The sequence below is a fragment of the Martes martes genome, assembly GCF_963455335.1.
Source record: "Martes martes genome assembly, chromosome: 2".
Lineage (NCBI taxonomy): Eukaryota > Metazoa > Chordata > Mammalia > Carnivora > Mustelidae > Martes > Martes martes.
In genome coordinates this window covers 148,120,490-148,144,096 of record NC_137889.1, presented here as the reverse complement: position 1 = coordinate 148,144,096, position 23,607 = coordinate 148,120,490, and positions in this window count along the sequence as shown.

Below are 23,607 nucleotides of genomic sequence, written 5' to 3'. Positions count from 1 at the left end.
TTTCTGATGAGAACCCAGCAGTCATGCTTACTGTTGCCTTGCAGATAATGCATCCCCTTCCCACAGCTGCTTTTAGGATATTGTTTTCAGCTTTCTATTTCTTTCTTTCTTTCTGGCAATTTTATTATGATATGCCTAGATGAATTTATCCTTCTTTGGGTCTGATAATATTCTTGGTTGTTATTTTTTCTTCAAATTTGGAAAGTATGTACCCCAAATATCTTCATTTTTAAAAAATTCAATTAGTCAACATATAGTACGCCATTAGTTTCAGAGGTAGTGTTCAATATTTCATCAGTTGCATATAAGACCCAGTGCTCATCACATCACATGTCCTCCTTATAGCCCGGTTACCTCATTCTCCCACCTATCTCTCCTCTGACAACCCTCAGTTTGTTTCCTACAGTTAAGAGCCTTTCATGGGTTTTCTCCCTCTCTGATGACTTCCCATTTGGTTTTCCCTCCTTTGCCCTATGATCTTCTGCATTGTTTCTTATATTCCACTTATGAGTAAAACCATATGAACCTGTTTTTCTCTGATTGACTTATTTTACTCAGCATAAAACCCTCCAGTTCCAGCCACATCAATGTAAATGGTGTTTATCCTTTGTGATGGCTGAGTAATATTCTAGTGTGTGTGTATGTGTGTGTGTGTGTGTGTGTGTGTGTATTTTCAATTTCCATTTATCTTTTGTTCTCTTTTTTATGTTTTGCCACATCAAGTTTTCCTTATATATTTTGAATATATTTTTTAATAACCATGAAAGACTGTGGACTCTGAGAAACAAACTGAGGGTTTTGGAGGGGAGGGCTTTGGGGGTTGGGTGGGCCTGGTGGTGGGTATTAAGGAGGACATGTATTGCATGGAGCACTGGGCGAGGTACATAAACAGTGAATCTTGGAACACTGAAAAAAAAAAAGAAATAAAAAAAAGAAAATAATGCTATTTCATGGAAGCATGTTTTAAGGACTAAATTATGTCTCTTATCATACTTCATACATAACTCTGAAAAGCCACATTCTTTTATCAGAGCTGAATTAAATCCTTTGGCTTCTCTGGGAAAAAAAAAAAAAAATTAAAGTCCACGTCTGTTAAATCCAAACCCGCTAAATAGATGTAGATGTGTCTACTTCTACTGACTTGTCTTTCTTCTGCTTGTGGGTCACATTTTCCTACTCCTCTGCATTTCTAGTAACATTTTTCTTCATACTAGAGATTGTGAATTCTACAGAGTTGAATGCTTAGATATTGTGTTCCTTTAGTATTGTTAAACACTAAATACAAATAACAAATACTTTGGTCTGGTAGCCAGTTAATGTACTTGTGGATCTGCCTGAACTTTTTTGAGGACTTTTTAAAGCTTTGTTACAGTGAGTAAGGGGAGACTTGACTTTACTGTTAGAGGAGCACCCCATCCTCATGCATGACCTTTCCAGTATCTCAGCAGAAGGCCTGGTTGTTTTAGCAAGTTCTCTCCACTTAGTCTGGCTGGAGCTCTAACATCTCTCCATCTTTTCTGTCCCTGAAATTTGTTCTACTCATAAATCCCTGGTCATACTTTTTGCCAGGTGTTATGGGTTGAAATGTGTCACTTACCATCCCTACCCCATTCCTATGTTGAACTGCTAACCCTCAATACCATATTATGTGACCTTATTTGGAAGCAGGATCATTGCAGACTTAATTAGCTAGATTAAGATGAGGTCACATTGGCATCGGATGGAATCCCAATCCAACATGACTAGTGTCATTATAAAAAAAAGGGAAATTTGGACACAGACATGCACAGGGAGAATGACAAGAGACCATGAAGGCTGAAATCGGGGTGATAGGTTTCTGAGCCATAGATTGCCAAAGATTTCTAGCAATCATCAGAAGCCAGGGGAGAGGCATGGAACAGATCTTTTCCTTCTATAGCCCTTGGAAGGAACCAACCCTGCTCACAACTTGGTCTTGGCCTCGCAACCTCTTGAACTGTGAGAGATTTCTGTTGTTTAAGACATGTGGGTCCTTGGAATTCGTGACGGCAGCCCTAGGAAACTGATATGACAAACCTCACAAAATTGCTCTATGGTACATGTGTAGCTTACTAATTGTCCCTAGATCTGAGAGACCCCTCAGAATATTTCTGGATCTCCTTCCTGGCACAGTGTCCTCCTCATTGGCATTGTGTGTCCTGCATTTCAATGACCTTATTTGTCATTTACATCTCAACCTGTTCAGCTCAGCAAGACTGTGCTCTGCTTGGGCTTTAGATCCTTGCATTGCAGGCCAGAAAATTCTTCCAGCAAGGAAACTGTGCAAACATGGGCCACTCTTCCTATGTCCCTCATCCATCTCAGGCAGCTCAGTGTTCCACTGCCTGTTGTCCAATGTCTGAATTATTTCATGTGTTTCATACTGTTTCCAAAGTTTAGGATCAGAGGCTAGTCCTGTAACAATTACTCTGTCATGATTATGTGGTATTTTTTTTTAATATGTCAGACTATGCCTTTATATGGATAGCTATATGAGAAATGATAACTTATGTTCCCCTTTTCCTTCTTTCAACATTATCTGACACAGGAAACATGTTTTCATTGAATCCACCCTTTGTTCCTTCTTTCTGCCCTTGACTAAACTAGGCGCTTGGAGAAGAAAATGATGTCCATTCTTTTCAAGTGGGAGTGCAGACAAGAAAAATTGCTACTGCAATACAGTTTAATAAACACCTTGAAAGCATAGGACAGGACATTATGGGAACACTGAAAAGAAGTGCTTATTGCTACTTTGTACTCAGCAAGTGCTCAACAAATGCTTGTCAAATTCAAGAGGGAATGCCATGTGTTCAGCAAGATTTCCAAAATACTTGGTTAATTCATTTAAGAAATATGTACTTTGTACCTGCTATGTAATAATCTCTGTTCCAAGAATATGGAAAGTAGCTGCAAGAAAGAGAGCCCAAATGTTTCTTAACAAATCCATAGATGCAAAATGCCTTATTAATAAATTCCCTTCATAGATATTAAGTGTCTTCTATGTTGTAGGTACAGTTCTAAAAAATCTTACCCACTCTCCAAAGCAATTAGTGAAAATAATCTATCACTGGTATTATTTGGAAGTAGAATTTTAAGACCCGAGTTCTGAATTAAGCACAAACATGTAATCCACCTGGTAAATTTCAGATAATATGAGGCATACCACCTTGGGGTGATCAGGATCCAATTCCACGATTCTTGTAATCTGTAATCTGCTTTGAGAATATAAAATGTTCAAGAAAATGGAAAGAAAGAATGGTGGGGGCCTTTCTTTGTAAAGAACTTCTCTTAAGTGTCAGTTCCAATCTTTTCCTGGTCACAAGTGAAGGGGTGATGGCACTATGTCTTTCTCATACTTGGGGAGCTTCTTCCAATGGGAAAACTCATAAGGCTTTAGTTGTGTTCCCCACAGTTGATGGACATCAAGGACCCAGACATACTATCACCTCAGAAAAGCTAAAGCAACCTGTGATGGGCCAGAGAGAGTAGACTACAGTGCCTGGCAAGTAACCAGGGAGGAAGAAGTACAAAGGCATGTCTCATGGACCAGATGGTGACAGAGCCAGCCTGGAGCCATTTCAAGTATTGCACAAATGGACTGCCTGGGAGTGCAACGGATGTGGATCTCATCTTTGAGGAATCTAGGGTGGAGGAAGCAGCCAGGTGAATGCAAGGCATTGCCCACATCAGATGAGTTCTAGTTGGAGGGGCTAACAGAGAAGATTCCAAACAACTTTCAAAGCATCTATGAGGAAAGAGCTACTGCTGTCCAAGTGCCAGGTTCAGAGAGCATGAAACCATTTACTCCAGCAGAAACTGCCTTTTCTCCTCCTCTTCTCCTTGGCAGCCCATCTTCTTTGACTTTTATGAGGTGTGGAGCAGCAGCTAGTGAGTGGGGGAGGAAATGGAAGAGAAACAGGACAGAAGCCAAGGACATAGCCTTCTCTAAGGACAGCTGTCCACCTAGCCTGAGGTGACGGTGGGATGGGAGGAGTCTAGCCTTGAAGGAAGATTGAAATGTGACTAGTACTTTGAGCAGACACTTCCAGTAACTGAATTGAGATTGTGTCTTATAACTTAATATGGTCATAGAACTATGGAAATTAAATGAAAAAATTGTGGTTCCTGACAATTTTTCATCTTCCTCCTCTGAATAAATTTGAACAAAACCACAAGAGACAAAGATTCAGTGTTTTTCATTACATCTCATGAGCTGCATTTGTCTAATCAACTGGCTGCACTTTGAAAATTTTCCTTAGCTACTGACAAAGATTTCATGAGTTTCTTCTCTAATCCTCATACCAGATGAGCTCTGTCAATATTATCCCCACAAATGTTAAGGTCTCAGCCCTTGGAAGATCAAGGATTTTACAGTCTGTTTGCCAGAGTCCTCAAGAGACCCAAGTCTGAGTGTTGAGGAAACTGGGTGTCAAGGAATTTCTTTTCCTGCTCTAAGACTTTGTCAGAGATTTTGTGTGGGGGAGTGTCAACTGAATGACTTGGGAGTTCCCTTTCAATATTGGGACATTTTGTTCCCCATGGGCAGGGATGGGGAGGGGGACAAATAACTAAAATGCCCACTAACAATGATAGACAGATGGGCATAGGGGCTACACTAGAAGCGACTTTTTGGTGACTCTTGTTGGAGGAGCTGCCTCTCCCAGCTATTTCTTGGGTAACTCTCCAGTCAGTTCCACTTGGAAAGACAAACAGCATTAAAACTAAAGAAAGTTCCACAGCTGACTCTATGGCATTAGAATTATCACCCAACAAAATCGTGGTCTGTAGCCAAAGGACACCTTGTCACAGTGTCAGAGCAAGCATGGCTGACGGCATCCAGGGGAAAAAAAGAAGCCTGTCTAGACAGATTGGAACGTCTCGTGTGCCTAATTAAACAGTCCCTCTTACAGCCAGGGCTGTGTGAAAAGTTTGCTTGTTTATTAATTACTGTTGGAACATACCTTTAAAGAGGTGCCATGCACTTCATCCTCTTCCATGGATTCATGGGGATTAGGAGCCCAAAGGGCACTAGGATCAAATAATCCAATCCTGTAAATTTCCAGAAGAGAAAAATTGAAGATCAGAGAGATCAGAGAGAATGGCAAGAATGAGGAATGAGCCAGTGGCAGTGACCCACATTTATTAGAACCCACATTTCCAACATCTAGTCCATGACTTTATTTACCATGCCAGCCTGCCTGTTGTGTAGACAGACAATGTGGCCACTCAACAGGTGCTTCTAGGGAGGCTCTTTGTTGATATTTATTCCCCATGTGACTATCCTATTTATTAAAATTTCCTCATTGCTTGTTCATCCCTTTGGGCTGTCAGTCCAGCTATCTGCCTTTAAAGTATCAATACCCTTGATTGGACCAACACAACCCAGGCTTGAATTCTCCTAAAAGTAGTCCCAGAGACAAGGATTTGAGGGCCAGCAGTTTATTTTGGAGATGATTCTGGGAGCATTGCTGTGGGTGTGTGGAGGACTCAGGGATGATGAGGAAACCAAGAGAGGGTAAGCTATTGAATAGGTGACTGCTGTGGGCAGCTGAGACTCCAGCCCTTTGGGGAATTTTGGGAGGAAATGGCCAATATATGTCAGAGCTGATCCATTAGAATGGCAATAAAGTTAAGGAAGTTGTCATTCACTCCAGGTATCATTGGTTGACAGATAGTCCCTGGGGGCTATGGACACTTGCTCTTCTGGTCTGTCAATCTTGGGCCAGGCACTAAGGCAGAGAACAACAGTGTTTGCAGTAGGTCCTTTTTGGTATGTCCTAGGCAGTTGGTGTTGGGTCAGCCAGACAGCAGCTGCATGTCAGAGTTGCTGAAAGCACTACCTATCAGTCCTTGTTAGCTTAGCATGAACTAGACTCTGAGACTTGCCTCCCTGACATCTAAGAATGGAGCAGTGAGGACAGTGGTCCATTTGCTGGGGGTAGAAGGAGTTGAGTGAAGACTTTGGGCAAACAGAACACTGCCTGCCCAGGAAATAGCAGGCTCTTAATGCTTGCAGACAAGTTTACAATGCAGAGTTCTGGGAGTCTGACCTGTTTATAGGTTACTTGACACATCTTAATGAATTACAGCCAGAAACTTATAGTCACTGAGCCTGCCTACAACCTTCCTCTCCTCTTCTGCTCATATCCTCAATTTTAGACAAAATACAGCAAATCAAGGAGTAAAAGACACCATAAAATTCAGTTTAATTTAAATGATCTCAATCTATATTAATTCAAGCTGAACATTTGCATGTCACTTTATTTTCTGTGATTCACTTAAATAAGATCAAACATTTTTTGATTACTTCCTCACTCACTCACTCAATCAATCAATCAGTATAGGACAAAGCAAATTGGACGCGAAATCAGATTTAGTTCTGAGGCATTACTCAGTGAGTATTTAGTCGACTGGGCTTTGGGAAATCTTTATCACTAAGCCTTTCTTTCTGGAAAATGATGTAGTTGTCACTATTCTGTGTACCTCTGTGTATCCTGTGAGGGATATATGAATAACAGAGAGGAAAGCACTCCATAGCCTATAACACATGTCTCACACTTGTTCTACAAATGCTACCTCAATGCCTACTGTAAGCACTGCCCAGAGTCTACAGTCTTGAGCTATTCATCAGCATTGCAAGTCTTTACAACACAGCGTGGGAGGCACAAACATGTATCTCATACGATCTCTGTTTTTACTGGTTTTATGATCTAGAGGAGGGGAGGGAAAGTTAATGACAAAAGAATGAGGCAGTGAGTATGGTTCTAGTGTAGTGCTAAGGTACAGAGAGGATTATTTGAAGGATGGCTAATATTTCAATAAAACTAAAATTACATAATAAAAATTATGAAAAAATTAAACTGGGAAGCATGTGGGGGTTGCAGACACTGTTGGGGCTCCACCTGGATCTTCTTGGATTCCCCCTACTGGCTCTTTGCTCCTCTCTCTCAGCTTCTGTGCTTGTTTGCCTCCAAAGCCTGCACCTGTGTCTCTTCTTTGGAGGACTGCCCTTGGCTCTCCTCACACTTGCAGACAGCTGGAAGTACCTGGGAGTTTACATCCCTGGGGCAGCCCTTCATTGATGACTAATTAGCAAGGACTGTGCAAGCTCAACTCTCTTGCCTGGGATTGGGACAAACTTGGCCATGCAATTTACACTTGAGAACTCCTCAATGGGATTACGTGGAAGTTGCCCTCTCTGGGAGTCTGCCTGAAATCACACCCTTGTCTGGCTTCTTCTCCTTCACCGTCATGCTTCCCCCAGTCTTACTGGTTTCTCTTGGGCACACTTCCTTAATAAATTACTTGCACACAAATTCTTGTCTCACAGTGTGTTTCTGCAGAATGCAAACTAAGATACAGGGTATTCTGGGTGGAATGAACAGCCTGGGGAAGAGTGAGTTTAGGAAGCTGGAAGGTATGACTGGGAAACAGCATGGTTTGTGGCTTGTGGCTGGAGAACTATGTCAAATTTGAACCGTGTCAAATTCATTCACTCATGAGACATTTTGGGGGTACTGCCTATGAGCCCAGTGCTGGTTTTAGTCCTTGGGATATATGAACAGAAAAAAAAAAAAAAAGGTGAAATCCTTGTCCTGGTGCTGCTTATAGTCTAAAAGACAGAAACAAAATAAAGAATAAACATAATTAGTAAATCAATTTTGTAAAAAGTGTGTTGGGGGATAAGCGATGCATGAGGAATATGGCAGTTTATTGATTTCATACAGCTTTGGGAGGATTCTGCTCATGAGTCACGGTAAAGTGATTTGTGGCTTGGAGCTGTGAATTGTTCTTTATCAGTGATCTTATTTTAATAGCTAGAGTTTTGGGTACATATCATTGATGACTTATGGAGAACTTACCTTAACGCTGGGAAGAGGATTATTGTGTTATTTATGTGTTGTTGCTTAATGAATTATTCCAAAGTTCTGTAACTTAAAAGAACTTTAGGTATCTCATGATTTTTGTGGGTGAGGGAATCTGCGTGAGGCTTAGGTAGAATCCTTGGCTTGGTTCCCATAGGCAGCAGCCAAGAGATTGGCTGGAGCTACTGTCATCTCAAGGCTTGACTGGTAGGGTATCAGAGAATCCACTCCCAAGCTCACTTACATGTCTGTTTGTAGGTCTCTGTGGCTGTTGGCCATAGACATCAGTTCCTTGTCACATGGCTCTATCCATAGGGCTGCAGACAACAGAGCAGAGCAACTTACATTCCCCAGAGTAAGGGCTCTAGGGCAGAGAAATAAGGAGAGGGAGGGAGGGACGGGGGGTGGTGAGGGGGTGGAGAGAGAGAAAGAAGTCACAAGAGAGGGGAGGGAGAGAGGTGGAAGTTATAGTTGGGGACCTGGGTGGCTCAATCAGTTAAGCCTCTGCCTTCAGCTCAGGTCATGATCCCAGGGTCCTGGAGTTGAGTCCCATATCCAGCTCCTTGCTCTGCAGGGAGTCTGTATCTCCCTCTGCCTCTCTCCCCTGGCCAGGTGCACAGGTTCTCTCTCCCTCTTTCTCAAAATCAAATAAATAAAATATTTAAAAAAGAATAAAAAATGTGGAAGTTATAGTTTTTTTGTGTGTTCTAATTCAGAATATAACATTTGTTTTGCTGCATACAGCTAGAAGCGAGCAAGTCAGTAGCCACAGTGCACACACAAAGGATAACCCAAGAGCCTGAATACTTACTAGAAGGCATACATTACTGGGGATCATTCTGTAGGTGACTACACAATAATACACTGTTGATATTCTGAGCATTAGGCATTCACTAGATCCTCCCTCTCTGAAAAACAGAGACCTGAAGTCAAGTGATCTCCAACACATTACTGTGATACGTGACTCTTGCACAAAAGTTGTCAGGCAAGTTATCACAATTCAAACTCTTAATCTTTTTTTTTTTTTTTAAGATTTTACTTATTTATTTGACAGAGATCACAAGTAGGCAGAGCGGCAGGCGGAGAGAGAGGAAGGGAAGCAGGCTCCCTGCCAAGCAGAGAGCCCGATGTGGGGCTCGATCCCAGGACCCTGGGATCATGACCTGAGCCGAAGGCAGAGGCTTTAACCCACTGAGCCACCCAGGCACCCCCAAACTATTAATCTTAAAATAAAATAAGACTTGATTGCAGAAACCCTTTTGCATGCTTTAAAATATGATGTTTATCATATAGTTATGCTTTTACATTTAAGTATGCAAAACTAATTACTCAACACAAAATTTACAGAATAATACATTCTTTCTGGAACTTTTGCAGTGTGGGCTACACTGTGTGTGGCTTCTCCAAATCAGATAATAATTAAGTTGAGAATAAAAGTGGGCTCTTTATCTCTTAATGAATATTGCCATTCCTTCTTAGGATCTCCTGTCCCAGTATTTTAATGAGGCCAGCTACTGCTCTGTTCTCTACCTCCTCTGGATTGTTAGTTTTGATAATGAACTCGGTATGGGTGTTAGCATCAGGATTGGCTTTGGTCCCAATGATAGGTGGGGTTGTAAAAGGGTGAGCTTGGGTCCTTTCTATGGAGGTATTATTTGCAGTGAAAATGACTGTAAAGGGTAGGGGTTAAAAGATAAACCACTGAGAGTCAGGGGCTCTTGAAACCCCAAAATCTTGCTTTGAGAATTGCAAAGGTTCAATGGTGAATGCTACATTCTCAAAAGAGTCGTTTAAAAAGCACGGTTATCCCAACCTCATCACTGGAGCGACCTGCCCTGGGCTAGTTACCTTTACTTTGGAAATTTCCTTATTTTTCCCACATTTACACAGAAATAACTTCAAATTGTGAAGCAACTCTGAGGCACAGATTTTGGAAGAATTGAGATTGGGAACTATTTTCCAACTGAAACGTCCTCTTACTGAATACACATTTGGCACTGGTGACTGATTGAAGGACCATGCAAACCAAAGCAAAATATCAGGCCAACAGGGCCACACCAAGTAAGAAGGCAGGGAGCATTTCTGAAGGAAGAATGTAAATCGAGGGTTTCTTTTCCACCTTTTATGAGAGGCCACCAGGATGGTCCGGGTGCCCAAGGAGGCTGTGATGTTGTGAGAAATAACAATGGAGCTTGCAGGATGTCAAAATACAAACATCATCCTGAACAGAAGGGAAGGTTGCCTCCCAGCTAGTCGGCGCCCTGCTCCTCCCCTGTCTTGGGTCCTTGCTGCCCTCTCCCCCTCCCCACACACCTCCTCTGCCGGCTGCTTTCTTCATAGCATCCTGGTTGTGTCTGGATGGCCCCCAAACACCTGGCTGAACAATAAACACGTATGCCTGTGGTGGTCCTGTCAGCCCCTGCTCTTTGTAAAATAACCGCTGACCCCCAGCCCTGGTGGGATGGATTTACCAGACGGCCCCGCATCGCTGCACTGACAGGTGCTGAGGCCTGCCTTACACTGTCTTTGCCCCATTATTGGAAGGTCTTTGGGAGCCGGGAGGAACGTATCTCCATGCTGCCCCTGGAATCAGTTACAAATCAAACACTGTGCTTACAAACTCTCATGTTTTGAAAATAACACTTTGCTGTGATTAAATATTTATGCATGGCACACACTTGAAATTTGATGATTTATTCAGATTTTATAACTAAGAGTAAAATAGAAATTGTCCAGTGTAAGATACATATAAATATAAATATAAATAAATATATAAGTATATAAATATAAAAATATGTATGCATGTATGCGTGTGTGTGTGTGTGTGTGTGTGTGTGTGTAATATTTCTTTTCCCTGGATATGGGGTGTCCAAGATGCCAGATGACAAAATGCATCTGTTTTGCTGTGTGTTTGCTTTTTTTTTTAATGGTCTCCATAAATCCAGGGAGCTCCTTCTTGGACCGCTTGCCTCTTTCAATAGAAGCATGTTTTCACTGGGATTTCCACGTTCATAATTATTCCTCTCATTTCTCTGCTGTGAGAAGACAAGCTGGTATTTCATTGCTTTGGGGAAGTTAATAATATGGTAGGCAAAACATCAGGAAAAATTATAATGAATGAAGCTATACAAATTGGGGGAAACACAGGCTGCTGTTCTAAAGTGTTCCCGTCATAAACCCTGGGAATTCCACTATAGTCGCAAGCAAGTAATGCTTTAGCGCATAAACACTCAATTAATTAAATGTAATATGCTGTATAAGTTTGAATGAGTTCTAAATACAGAAATGGTCAAATAATGGTGTTTGAAACCACTGGCTAAGAGGAGTTCCATGTCTTATTCTGAATTTCTTAACTGGAATGAGACCCTTCTGCAGTCCTCCTGAAAAGCACTACATGCATCGATTATAAATAGAGTATTATCGATTCCTTATTTAGTGCATGATCATCAAGCCTCACACTCATGCATAAAAACAAACAAACAAACAAACAAACAAACAAAAATCCTTCTCTTGTCTTAAATTTCTATCTCTCAGGATGTCTCCAGAGCACTTATTTGAAGAGTTCTGTTTTCTTCATTATTTCCAATTTCTGGAAGCATGGAGTTTATTATCCTCTTGCCCCTCTTAAGTTTCTTGAACCATTTTTATATGGTGTTTAAGGGGACACATCTCACCTGACTGATATTCTGTAATCCCTAAATAACTACTACTCAAATGTGACTCTGAAACTACTCCCAGGGGAAGCCAGACCTTTGGAGAGGTGACAGGCTTTGTCTGGCACTAGGCTGAAGGTGACAGCCATTGTGTGAGCTTTCCTGACACCTCACACCTGTCATTGCTCACTGTACTTGATGGAAATCAGGTCTTGGTGTACCTCTGCCTTCATGATGCTTGAGACTGTTTCTTCCTCATTTTTGTGGTCTTAGTGGCTAGCACTCTGTGCACACTTGGTAACATTCAATATATGTTTCTTTCATTCATCTATTCATTCATTCATTCATTCAGCAAGAATTATTCCAGTCCCAAGAGCTATGATGAACCGGACACAAAAGGATCCTCTGGATCTTAGGGTCCAGTTTGTTTTTTATAGGTTTAGGTAAACTAAAATAATTTTATAAATAAAACAAAAAAATATTAAAGGAAAGCCCTTGGAGATTTGCCATTCAACCCTTTGGCTGTCTCACAAGAAGACACCACAAACCTAAGCAAGAAATGGGTCTTATTTTTTAAATGTATCTGATCCAACCAGACCCAGAACTCAGTTCTTTCCCAGAGTGTGTCCCCCAAACTATGCCACCTCTACTTACTGTCTTCCAAAGTGTTTTAATAAGTGTTTATAAGCAAACACTTATAAAAAACTTTGTAACCATCACCTAACAGATGAGAGAAAGAACAGACTTCTTCTAGGAAAAATAACTGGGCCACATCTCTTATAGTAACTAGAAAAATCAAATCCACTGATACAGAGGCATTGCCTTAAACTTAAATTAAAAAAATAATTATAGAAGTGATAGCTCTTAGTATCAAGCTTAATACAGAGCACTGGACAGAAGATTCAGGACTACAGAATATTTTTTCTATGAAATAGAATAAAGAAAGGAAGATTTGTAATTTTCAGTTTTTGCTGCATTAACAACAATCCCACACATGCCAAATCTCAAAGGCTAGAAGAGCACATTTCTTTCTTACACGTTGGTGACTACAGGTCGGCTGCCATCCAGGAACCAGAATGAAGGAGCAGCTCTTACTGGGGATCTGCTGTTTTCATGACAGAGAGATAGGAGCAGATTAGAGCCTGCAGAAAAGCTTGCAATGGATTCAAAATCCTTCACAGATTCAGAGCATGTATGGAGTCAGCCTGTAAATGACACAGCCAAGCCTGGCATCCATGGGGGGTGGAGGTGTGTGCATCCACTCACCAGGATGGACAGAAGGACTATAAAGTCCACTGGGGGAACTGAGTGTTTTTAAGCTGGAATGATTGCCCTTGGCCCCTCCTGCTCTTTTCTTGCCCTGAATAGCTTCAGCCCCCTTTCCCCACGGTGGACCCCTGAAAATATTCCCAATAGACAAATACGGACATCTGAGGAGGCAGGACTGGTCCTTCAGTCTTGGGGAGCTCAGGGTCCATGCCTCTTGGGACATTTATCACACTCCATTGTGTTCTACTACTGGATTTTACAAGACTCCATTGTTTGTTTCTTAAGAGCATAACATTGTCTCCAATACAATGTGGACTCCGCAGAAAGGCTTGAGGCATAGAGTATGGCTGAAATGTTGTGATTTTGGAATGGGTTACAAGTAGGAAATAGAAACAATGTCTACAGGTGATTTTAGAAAGCAAGGCACAAATTTGTTAATTCTCTGAAGGAAGAAACAGTTTTCTGTGCCACGGTCTTCTGTAATGCCTCTTTCATTCAGATACAAGCACTACAGAAGCAGAAACTATCTTCACATTTATTTCTGTAGTATTAAATGAAAACATAAATACCCTGAAGGACCCAGAGGAAAATCACCCCAAAGCACACTGTTCTGTACCAAGTAGGTCCCTTCATAGTTTTTTAAAAACTAGGTTGCATATGATAAAAGAAAGGAAAAAGAGAGAAGCAGGGACTTTGGTAACAAGTCTAGAGGTAACTTCTGAAACACTACTTGGCAGGAGGAGCTAAGATACAATAAGCTAACATTGCCAAGGCTAATTTCTCTTTGAAAAATGGGTGTGTGTGGGGGATCCGAACAAGTGGATTGAGGAGAGAGAGTGGGGGGGAGACAATATTGCATGGAAAAATTCTGAAAATTCCTAGTGACTGATCCTTGAGATGTTGTGATATCAAGCATGTCCTGAGCATCCTAGTGATGCTGAATATGAAAACACAGGGATATAGAGATCCATCTTCCTGATCCTCTGACATTTAGAGACTCATTCCAGAAGTCTCCAGAATGCACAATAAATCCTGTCTACGCTTAGCCCCATGTTCAATTCACCAAATTCCCCATCCTAACTCCTGCTGAACGTCTTTGAAGACCAACCTCTGCAAAGTGACATTCTTCCTTAGGCCACAGATAGTTGGTAGTTTAAAGGGGTTCTGTCCAGAAGAAGAAAATCAGCAAGAGGGAAAGAATAAAGTAGGGGAAGGAGTGGGAGGAAGAAAGAGGAGAGGGAAAGAGTGGAGATATTAATTTTGAATTCAGTGAAATGAAGTTCCAAATGATGTATACATATTGTGAATATGGAGGAGGAGGGAGAGAAAGAGAGAGAGAAAGAGGGAGAGAAAGAATGTTATTGGCTCTTCCTCTGGCAACTCACCCTTCCCCAGATGTTAGGTCAATGAAAGGAAAGAAACTCCCATTTCTTGAAGGCTTCCTGCTTGCCAAGTACTCTGCTAGATATTTTGTGTCTATGACCTTACTGGGTTTCTATTTTCTGATGTAAGTGTTCTGATCTCCTCCTAGAAGGAAACTAACTGGCTCCGGGCATGGGAGGGACCAGGCTGAGAGGGCTGGAGAACGGGTCAGGTCCTCACTATTATGAAGCTTGCACCCAATTGCAAGTCAATGTCCTGATTAAATAGACAGGACACAATTATTTAAAAATGCATATAAACCTCAAAGGCAGAGAGGAGACCTTGTTCAAGGAGACTCTGGGAGGAAACTGGGCCCTGAGCCATGAAGGACCACTATTAGAGCCAACCTAGTTTAACACAGCAGTTCTCAAGTATTTGGAGGAGACTTTGATCAATGTTTTGAGAAGGTAACCTGTGCTCTCATAGACTTGGCATATTCCGGGTTAATCTACAAGACTTCTCAGAGCCTTTAATATACTAATGTGCACCCTGGCTCTCTAAATGCCTGCAGGCCCCTTTCCTTACATCTTTGGAGACTACTTGTGCTCCAAACGTATATTGCTTTGGAGTCCCTGACTTAAGCTCAGAATGGGAACTTGTCAAACAGCAGCCTAGAGCTCCTTGCTCCTTCCTGAGCACTGTCCCTCTCCCATAATCCCTACACATAATGTCTACAAGCAGCACATGACACACAGCATGCCACACAGCCATCAGTTGTTTCAAGGATGAGTGCTGACCCACTCTGAGCCACTCAGTGGGCTTCTCCAGGAATCGTAGAGTCAAACCTGAGACAATTATCTCTCTTGGTATTTAGAAGTGAGAGCAGGAAAGGAAGAAACTCCATGTAAATCCCACTAGACAGGGGTGCAGATGCACAAGAATGTCAGAGCAGTGAGGCGGGACTACTCCGAAGCCCTCTGCACTGAGCCGGCACCAACACAGCTCACCTCCCATTGCAATAACCCAGCTCCAGAATCCCATCAGGTACCTGACATCCTTCCATGGGATCCCCTTAGTGGTTTGAGCTGTTTTACTCAGTAAAATTACTTTGTTACTTATGTAACAAAGTAATTACATAAGTAACAAAGTAATTTGTTACATAAGTTACAAAGTAATACAAAGTGATTAAAATGAATACCCTGTAATCAAACAAAAATAGATGTTAAGTGTTTGAAATAAATGGAATGCCAGTTTTGCTTGTCTGGAAGGAATAATAAAACAAGGAAGGAGGGGTTTAGAGGAGTAACGTGTGAGTGGGAGGGGAGAGAAAACGGCAAGCCAGCTGTGAAGTTCTAAGTGTTTGTAACGGGAGCAGATGGTAGTTCCACTTACAGACTGGAAGATTCTGTGTGTTGTCTGAAAACATCACGTTTATTCCTTCATAACTACATTCCTCCTCCTCTTCCTTCTTCTTTTAACGGATTCACAAAGATCCATGTGAAAACTGTCCTTGGTGTTGTGCACACATCCATGCAGATGGCATGGCCTCTGCCTGAAGGAGTCTCACCATCCACCTCTATAAATAAGTAAAAATACACGAATGTATGATGTGTGCCATTTTCTGTCTGTTTGCGTTCAGACCCATTCTACACCCTTCCCCTAATCTGCTTAATCACAGGGAGTGCGTGGCCCAGCTCCCTGGTCAACCTGCCAGTGGAGGCCCTTCCAGGAGATCAGACAGCAGGGAGATAAGAGGGCCAGTCTCTCTGCCTTCCTCTCTGCTTCAAAACGCCTCTCTGCCAGTAATTGGAGCTTCCCTACTGTTCCAACTGCCTAAGGCAGTGCCCCTCAGCGTGGGTATAAATTCTGGGTTCTGTTCATACAATCTCCACCGTTTGGCCATCTGGCCCCAATAGGGGAAATGGCTTCCTGTCTTTGCTGACCTCTGGATGGTCTCACAGTCTCCTGTCTGCCCTTTAAGCCCTTCCAAAACTGTTGTCACTAGTTCCTTATATTAAATTACCACATTGTCCTCTCTGGCATGCTTTCCTGTCTTCTGCCTGGACCCACACTGATATGCTATCTTCAGTAAGTGTCACTAAGAAACCAGTGATGGGGGCAGGTCAAAAAAGTCATCAGCGCAAAGGGGTCCATGAACCAGTCCTTGAGAATCCGTTAGGCACTGACCACACAAAGAAAAAAAAAGGGGGGGGGCATTCTAAGAGAAACAATAGGCGCTATATTTTATCTTGCTTTCGGGTTCATCAGGTAGAATTGTTTACATAGGAGAGCTGTGGCCAGGCTGTGAGGGCCCATGCATATACACGTCCAATTATAGTTTGGATGTACTCTAGGTACAATGAAAGAGCCAAAATATCAGGGAAGCAGAGAAAGGTGAACTCAAGGGAAATAAACACATGTGTCTGATTGGAGTGAAGAGAACAACCAGATACAGAAAAAGCATATAAGTAAAAAAGACTTTAGGAGGCCAGAGTCAGCAATATCCTATTATGTTGGTCACTCTGTTACTACTATTGGAGGGTTTGCACATTATTGTATGTGATGTGGCTGTTCCTTGTACTGATTCTTTGACTTTGCCAGCATCTACTGAGCCCATGGCCCACGTCAAGCTCTTTGCTGGGCATGGGGCACATGATGACAAAGAAGAGGTGGCCCCTTTCCCAGCAGTGCTCGGAGACTAGTGGGGGAGGCAGGAAGGGGAGGGCAATGAGGCACAGCATATCACCACACCAGAGCCTGCCTGCAAAGGGAAAGGGAGTTGGATGGCCAAGTGTGCAGGGCAGTTTGTGAGGTATGCAGACAGAATTAGCAAACTGAGGGATGCATCTGGGGCTAACTGCGAGGAAAGAATTAGGAATAAATTCTGGGAGATGCAGGATTGCCACATGCCAGGGAGGCAGCAGCATGGTGGCAATCCTGTGCCAGAGGTGGATTAAAATGATTAATAACCCGTGCTGCTGAAAGATTAGGGAGGTCATTGACCCACTGAGGCAAAGTGGGAAGTCAAACTAAGAATCCAAGCATAAATTGCTAGTGTTTTTGTTTTTGTTTTTCTTGTGTTTTGTTTTGTTTTTTCATCTCATAGATTTTTTGGGATGGGGAAGAGATAGAAACCCAAGGCCTTTGGCTCTTACAGAAATGCACCTTCTGTTTATACTCCACTGGGGTGGAAACCCCATTCCATCACTAAATTATCATGTGGCTTGGGGGCAAATTGCTTCTCGCTCCAGTTCCCTCACTTCTAAAGGGTAATGTTACTGGAGAAGATCCATAGTATCACTGTTTGGTCAGTGCTGATGTTTGGGTCACTGAGATTTAGGAACAGAAATGTAGGTGTTCTTGAAATGTTAATTTCCACTCACACACATTTTGTCCTTTTCATAACTGATGTAAATCTTCATATTGGAAAACATCAAGGAAATTATTTTTGCCTTTGAGAAGATGCTCAGCGACTCTCCCTATGAGCGAGCCTACAAGGGAGAATTTCAACGGAAAATTCCTTATTGTGAATGAAAAAAAACAAAGGCCTTAGGGTGTATCCCAGACACCCAGGCACAGTTGGAAATTAAATACATTTTTAAAAATACTCAACTGACTCCTCAAACACTTGGAGGTATTTTCAGGTATTTGGGGTTCTTCCATGTATAAAATATACAATGTTTTTGTAATACTGGTAATTTGGTGACAGATGCTGCTGACGTTCATATAATGGAGCATGTAAAAACGAGGAAGCAATTAAGGCATTTTTAGTTCCCTCTGAGACTTGCAAAAATTGCTTAAATATAGCTATCCAAAACAACATACATTTTTTATCAAAGCCAAATTTAAATGTTATTTAATGCTCAACCTTTTGGCCAGGAATAGATGTCAAGTTTTTCTTTTTATTGTTATTTTTAATTTAAACAAATGTTGCCTTGGATCCCTTTCCCTTTAGTAGAATGTTTGTGAGTCTCTGAGGAAACTCTGAGCATGCTTTTTTCTCGCCATAGCATTTACAAAGGATGCTGGCTTCTCTCAAGGAAGGGAATGCTGCAAATATCAAATGCACGCCATAGTAAATGGTGTGATCATGTCCCACTTTCCTCTCCTTCATGTCTCTGCCATTTGGAATCCCATGCACCTTTCAAGGCCCAGTTCAATTTGCTTGCAATGAAAAGAGCTTAGCTTTTGTTCCGGGGGAAGGGGTAGGAGTGGGCGGTTTTAGGGGAAAATAATAGTGATGCCCTTCAGCTCTAAACTCAGGCAAATTTTCTATTCAAATTTCTTGGGTTGGTTTCTTTACTTTTCTTTCTTTTTTTTTTTTTTAAGATTTTATTTATTTATTTGACAGAGAGAGAGATCACAAGTAACAGAGAGACAGGCAGAGAGAGAGAGGGAAGCAGGTTGCCTGATGAGCAGAGAGGCCGATGCAGGGCTCGATCCCAGGATCCTGAGACCATGACCTGAGCCGAAGGCAGAGGCTTAACCCACTGAGGTGTACCCAGGAGCCCCTTGGGCTGGTTTCTTAAACTTGAGAGCCTCACTCTTTCTTTCCATCAAATGGGATTCACAGTACTTCCTATAGTGGCTGAGAGGAGAAGGAATTTAACAGTTAGATGTTGTTACTGCCGCCCAACATCCATTCCCTCTTCCAGGAATAGCCCTGCAATTGTACTTTGTATATTTCCATGAAGAGACTGTCAGTCAAGGTGACCTACCTCTTCTGGCCAAGAGGTAGCCATGTGACCAAAGTGAGACAAATCAGAGCTTCTCTCTCTGGGAGTTGAGTCTTGAGGGGAGGGACACTGAGACAGAAACTCTTAGAGCTCTTCCTGTTGACCAGGGTACCTTTAAGCCATCAGGACTCTCTACCTGGATCTCCAAAAACTGCTCTGTGTCCTGTTCTTTGCAAAATATAGTTCTTCTGTAGTTTTCTTCCCCCTATATTTCCAGTAATTTTTTCTTGCACTATAAATAATTGATTTCTCTTGCTTATAGTCAAAGAACTGCCAATAAATATTAGCTCCTTCACCTTTTTCATTCCTCCAACAAAATGTCTGTGTTTCTCTCCCATGAATAATCAAGTCTTCCTTCCACCAGATAGTGTTGCTTGTATCACTATTAATGATTCTTAACTCCTTGCACCTTGTGGGGGAATTATCTCATGGCCCTGATTCTTTCTTGGACCTTCTATCTTGTTGGCAGGGAATGTGTACACAGTCTCAGTACTCTGCACCATGGAATCTTTGCTTTGCTGACTTGCCCATCTCACAAGTGTGTGGTCTTGCAGAGAGCACATGTCCTTAAGGACTAGTTCCCCAACAAAATGGCATCTGGGCCAAATGTCTGGGAATTCCTGCACTCTGAAGGCCCTCAGGCTGAGAAATCCCATGGTAAAGACAAAACAAATCAAAACAAAATGTTTTAAACGTAGTATTTTCTCAATAAATTGAACAAAGAAGCCATCCCCTTCCATTAATAATATTTCTGTGGGTAGTAGGGCTGCCATGGAGCATTGGGGAGAAAGTGTCTTCTGAGGACACACAACCACAGCCATAGCATTCTGTGGTTTTCTGGAACCAAGATGCATAGCCCACTGGTTTGGGGATCATCCCCGATTTCTCAGTAGAATCTAATTTGATGCATTACCATTCCATCTAAATATTTATTTTTCTCAGCAGATATTTATGGAGGGTCACTTTACTCAATAATGAAACAACTGCTTTGTAGCAGGCCTTGCACCTGAATCTTGGGATGTGAGGATGAATGACATGCAGTCTCTGTTCTCTAGGGGCTCACACAAAGGGGGAGCCCCGTACAACAATGGAGATTTCAATAAAGTAGTGCCAGTGCTGGGATGTGGTAGATGTGAAGTGTTATGAGAGTGCAGCAGGAGACGTGGTGTACCCAGATAGGGATGGTTGGGGGCCAGGCATTGTGGAGGTCACTATATCTGAACTGATTCCTTTTTTAAAAAAAAATATTTAGTTATTTATTTATTTTACAGAGAGAGAGTGTGAACATAAACATGAGGAGCAGCAGGCAGAGCGAGAAGGAGAAGCAGGCTCCCTGCTGAGCAGGGAGTACAATGCAATGCGGGCCACCACCCACATCTCATCAGGCTCAATCCCAGGAACCTGGGATCATGATCTAAGCTGAAGGAAGACACTTAACTTTCTGAGCCAACCAGGATGCCTGGAACTGATTCGTGAAGGGCAGATAGGAGTTATTGTCTCTAGGAATGATGATGTCATAGTCCTGGCTGACATGTGCAACCAAAGTGTTTACATTGAGGGAAGCCCTTTCTGTGTGTTTTACATTTAATCCTTACATGGGTGCAGAGAGAAAACAGAATTAAGTATTTTCTCTTTCCTAACACCTCATACCCACCTCCCTGTGGACTTTACCCTGTGATTTTGAGCATTTGTCTCATTTTAGCAGGATGTGTGTGGTCTGAATAGATCACAGAGATGGTTAAGGAGCCACCCCTGCCTTTCCATCTGCACAGCTCCAAGAGCACCGCCTGGCACATGGCAGGCTTTCATAATGACTTATTTCCTTACTGTCAACCTTGTAAAAATTGGTCTGATTATAGTTACAGGCACCCTTTTATTAGGATAGACACTCCATATTTGAAAACTTTATCTTGATCAGTATTTAGCCAAATTTCAGGCACAAACTGGGACTCCATAAATATTTGTTGAGTGAGTCCGAGCTGAGATAAGGAAGTCTGAACGAGCCTCACCTCCAGAGACCACAGGACTTGGTCTCCGAAGCAGAGAGAAAAGGAGGCTTTGGGGAATGAAGGAATGAGGGCTCATGTAATGTCATCACAGTCTTTCCTGAGGCTGGGGCAGGCCAGGTGTAGCCTCTGTCATGTGTGAGGATTTGGGGCCCCGTGTTAATGGCAGTGTCTCTTCCATTTGAGGTTACCACCTGAAGTTTCTTACCTCTGTTAAATCTAAAGACTTGTACTCTAGCGACTGTGGTTTTTCACTAGATTGTTTAATCAAGGTCAGTGAGATTCAGAAAAACTAACTGACTTCCCTGATCAAATGTTGAGATTTGATGATTTGGAACATATTCTCTTTCCTGCTACAAATATGGATGCCACACAGTTTTTACCCAACACATATTCTAGAAAATTGTAACCAAAGAAGAAAAGAAAGAAGCAGCTGAGGGCATGCTGTAACACCTTGGCTTTAGCCTGAAAAAGTTGGGAATGGATTCTGCATTTCTCATGCTGAACTCCTTTGATGTCATAGCAAGTTGGACATCAGGATGCTCAGCTCCTGAGTTCTATAACTTAAAAAAAACAAAACAAAACAAAACAAAACTCTATTCCTCCACAGTGTTTCAAGTTTCTAACTTTCATAATGCACTGCAGTCTTGGATTGTAATTACCAAGATAAATGACGAACATATTTTTAAAAAAATACGTTCCCTGGCAGAGGCAACATGACAGGCTGCTTTGGTCTGTTTCCATGTGTCCTCTATGAGGTGCGTTGGCAAGAGCCTCTGAAGAAATTTTCATCTCTTGAGCCCAGATCCTAATTCTCTGCAAAATGTCTCTACATTTTCCATATGGATTTTTCACATGTTCCATATCTTCTTGGGCCAAAGAGGTCCAAGTTTAAAACCTAGATTAACACTTTCACCTAAGAGGCTGGTAACCACCGTCATCATTGGGTTCATTACCTTCTCTATGTCCTTGGTTTCTTCCTGACCTGTTTTACACGTGATCATTTTTCTGGTAGTTCATTGATATTTAAAGCATAAGCAGACACACACATATCCTTTAAAATGTAGTGAACCTAGAGAGTTTTAAGAGACACCAAATTGAACATCCAGGTCCTAAAGTAGTAGTCCTGTGTTCTTGAATATGAGATCATGTTTATCCACCCCACCCAATGGGTGACCTGAGGAAACTTTACCCATAAACATTTGAAGTGGCGAAGACTGAGGGTGAAACAAAGTGCTCCTTTCCCTTCCTTCACATTTCCCTCATAGTTTATCCCAAGCCATAGAATTCAGGAAAGGTGCCAGTCAGGATCCGGAGCCCCTACCCGGACCCACACATTGCTGCCTCAAGTTCTCTTTGAACCATGGCCAAGTCTCTTGATCTCCCTAACAGTTCCTTCAACTTTAAGATAAGCTGTCCTACCTATTTCACAAGCTGTAGCATTAAAACGCAAATTCTTTCAGGATATGTCAAATATTACACATTCACACTTATTTTACCTCAATATGAGCAAGTGATTATTTAAACTTCAGAAGTTTTGTTTATTAAAAAAAAAACTGAAATTCTCACTATCTTCTTTTTATAGATTTTATTTATTTATTTATTTGACAGTGAGAGAGAGAGAGGGAGAGCATAAGCAGGGGGAGTGGTAGGCAGAGGTAGAGGGAGAAGCAGGCTCCCCATGGGGCAGGGAGCTTGGTATGTGGCTTGATCCCAGGACCCTAGATTATGACCTGAGCTGAAGGCAGACATTTAACAGACTGAGCCACCCAGGTGCCCCTCAATTCCTTCTTTTGGTTGCATCCTCTCCACTCGTCAGGAAAAAAAAAAAAAAATCAGGTGGTGCAGCAGACCTAAGATGTTCATATATGGATATGACCTTCAATTAGGAAAAAGTAGATAAGCCAGAGCATGAAGTAGGTAATAACACAGGGAACATTTGGGGTTTGACTTTCCTTTAAGTTAACTGTGTTGCCTTTGCCTCCATACTTTTGATTAGTGTAGTGTTTGAGTAGTTGATGCTCACAGACTTCAGTATGTTTTTGACTTTACACAGTGCTTGAGAGAGTGGCCCTGGTGGGTTAGAGCTCGTTACAGAGTGCCAGGTTTGGTTTGGCTATTCTCCTGACTGGGAGAAGGTCTGCTTTATTGAGATGGTGACACGCCTCTGAAGAGTAGTCTTGGTCAGTCAAATGTATGTGAGAGCAATGTGTCATCCAATGCGTAAGACCTCTGACGCAATTGTCTACTTTTTTTCGCTTACAGTTGTCAAACTATAATCTCTGCTGGTGCACCTCCAACAAAAATCTCCATTTGGAACAAGCTCTTTTTGATTACAATTTGAATGATGGTGTGTGTTATGAGTTGAATTGTGTTTCTCCAAACTTCATATGGTAAAGTGTAATCCTTCGGACCTCATGATGTGTGTTTACTTAGAGGTAGCGCTGTCACACAGGTAATTAGGTTAAAATAAAGTTATTAGGGTTGAGGGCCATAATCCAATATGACTGGTGTCCTTATAGCAAGGGGCAGTTTGGACATGAAGATACACATAAAAGAAAGATGATTTAAAGAGACATAGGTGGATATGGTGGGTATCTACAGATAAAGGATGACAATTGTCTCAGGTCATTACCTCACAGCCCTCAGAAGGGACCAACCTTACTGACACCTTGATTTTGGAATTCTACCCTCTAGA